We start from the raw sequence: 2,868 nt of genomic DNA on the forward strand, positions 1-2,868 counted from the left end.
CTATTATTTACAATAAAGTAAACAACATATAATTGAATAACATTCTGATTATTATGAACATTCTGATTATTATTTCTTATGGCTTCTGCTCAACCAGTAACCCAAATACTGAAAAGTTTGAGTCTACATGTAAGGAATGAGTTGGGGTAAGGAAAAAAACATGTAAGTCTGAAACTGCCAACATGGCTTAACCATCTGATTAGGTTTCTATAAGCCTAGCCTAGGAATGGCTTACTAGAGCAATCTTTAATGACCATCTAGCTAAATCTTAATTTGTTTTGATTTTTTTTTTGAGACAGAGCCCCAAGCTGTTGCTCTGGGTAGAGTGCTGTGGCATCACAGCTCACAGCTCACATCAACCTCCAACTCCTGGGCTTAAGCAATTCTCTTGCCTCAGCCTCCCAAGTAGCTGGGACTACAGGTGCCTGCTACAACACCCAGCTATTTTTTGGTTGTAGTTATCATTGTTGTTTGGCAGGCCCAGGCTGGATTCGAACCCTCCAGCTCTGGTGTATGTGGCTGGTGCCTTAGCCACTTGAGCTACAGGTACCGAGCCTAAGTCTTATTTGTTTACCTCATTAAAAACACACCAGGATTTGTCTAGTTTCCTCATGTGAGTGGGAAGGTTATTGGTAATGATATAGCTTTTCCTTTTAGAAATTTCGTAAACACAATTTTGCATTTATATGACTATACACATAGATAAAGATTCTGACGTGGCTGCCTTTAAATTATCCATTTAAATTGTCAAATTAAGAACCAACTATTTAATTTGAAACATTATGGCTTCAGGAAAATTTTCTATTCTTACATTGCTCAGAATGATGGTATTGCAGACACCTGGGCTTACCTGTGATTTTTGTTTTGGTGAATGTTTAAAAACAAAGAAAATCATTTACATGTGCATGTTATGTATACACATACAGAAACCAATTTTTTAAAAAAGCAACCCAGAATGGTCCTTAGGCACAGAGTTAAACACAAGTTCTTACTGAATAATGGCTATGGAAATTTCCCTTAGCATTTAGAAAAGCTGTTCTCTAATGCAAAGGAAATAATATACCATGGTGTCAAATTATTTTTTTTCTGATAAAGGAAGCAACTAGAGAAAGCTTTTACTTATTTGTTCAAAGTAACCAGTGCTATTGATGCAAGCCCCCCCCCAACGACTGCCCCTGTACTACTTTCAAATATGAACATATCAAACTTGATTTAATACAATGTCGTTATTTCTTCACACTCATCAATCAAAAACCAAGACCCAGATTATATATATAAAGCAATGCGAACAATGATTGAACTTCATCTTCTGGACAAGAATGCCAAGTTCGTCTCTCTTCATCAAAAGCAATAACAATCTGAGGACACTTCATATTTGCCTCTTTTGCCAGCACCAAATCTGTCTTATCTGAATATTTCCACTTCATAAGAAACATTAGTTCTCCACTGCTGTTGGTGGCACCAATTATTCTCTCAGGATCAGGACCCCTGGCAAAGCCTCTCGGTTTGTCAGCAGCATCTCTTTTCTTCTTTGATTTGCTCTCATCCGATTCACTGTCAGATAAAGAGTTTCTTTTTTGTATCATCTTTTTCTTTACCAGCTTTTTGAGAATTAAGAAATGCTCCAATGAACTCTGGACAGTCTGAATTTTCTTCCGGTTCCTAAGTATTGTCAACATCTGTAAATCCCTTCCACTGCAGGAAATACTCCACCTTCCCATTTACTACTTGTCGATCTGGAACTTTTTCCACCACAAATTCTTCAGGCTCTGCCTCTTCAACCTTTTTACTCTTTCCATTCTGCTTCTTTCCCATTTTTTGCAAGGTAGTTTTATTGTGGGCCATTTTTTATTGCAAACTTGAAGAGCTATTATTCACCAGCTCCGAGCTGCTCTGGATTGTGAGTCTGCAGTGTCCAGCACCATTTATTAAATAAATAATCTTTTCCCCAGTGTATGCTTTTGTTGGGTTTATCAAAGATTAGATGGTGATGCGTAGCTGGTTTCATCTTAATGTTCTCTATTCTGTTCCATAGATCTATGTCTTTATTTTTGTGTCAGTACCATGCTGTTTTGATCACTATAGACTTGTAGCATAATCTGAAGTCTGATAATATGATGCCTCCAGATTTGTTTTCTTAGAATTGTCTTGGCTATTCAGGTTTTTTTCTGGTTCCATACAAAATGGAGAACTCTTTTGTCAAGTTCTTCAAATTATGACATTGGTGCTTTAATGGGGATTGCGTTACATCTGTAGATTGCTTTGCGTAGTATGGACATTTTAACAATGTTGATTCTTCCTAGCCATGAGCATGGTATCTTCTTCCATTTGTTAGTATCTTCTGCTATTTCTGTTTTCATGATTGCATAGTTCTCTCTGTAGAGATCCTTCACATCCTTTGTTAGGTATATTCCGAGGTATTTCATTTTCTTTGAAGCTACTATGAAGGGAATGGTGTCTTTGATTTGATTCTCAGCTTGACTGTTGTTGGTGTATATGAAGGCTACTGATTTGTAGACATTGATTTTATATCCTGAGATGTTACTATATTTCTTGATCACTTCCAGGAGTCTCATGGTTGAGTCTCTGTGCTTTTCTAAGTATATGGTCATAACATCAGCAAAGACTGGAAGTTTGACCTCCTCTGTCCCCATTTGGATGCCCTCAATATCCTTCTCTTGCCTGATTACATTGGCTAGGACTTCCAGCACCATGTTGAACAGTATTAGTGACAGTGGACATCCTAGTCTGGTTCAGTTTTAGGTGGAAATGCTTTCAGTTTTACTCCATTCAAACTGTGGATTTGTTGTAGATGGCATCTATCCATTTAAGAAATGTCTCATCTCTGCCTACTTTCTTAGGTGTTCT

The 2,868-nt window shown here is 37.4% G+C and overlaps 1 pseudogene; it reads right to left on the reverse strand.

Annotated features, from left to right (window-relative positions):
• Nucleotides 1-1,247: 1,247 nt before the first annotated feature.
• LOC100960398 lies at nucleotides 1,248-1,845 on the reverse strand (annotated as a pseudogene).
• Nucleotides 1,846-2,868: the final 1,023 nt, after the last annotated feature.

Source organism: Otolemur garnettii, unplaced genomic scaffold (assembly GCF_000181295.1).
Source record: "Otolemur garnettii isolate 467f Iridium unplaced genomic scaffold, OtoGar3 scaffold00109, whole genome shotgun sequence".
NCBI lineage: Eukaryota > Metazoa > Chordata > Mammalia > Primates > Galagidae > Otolemur > Otolemur garnettii.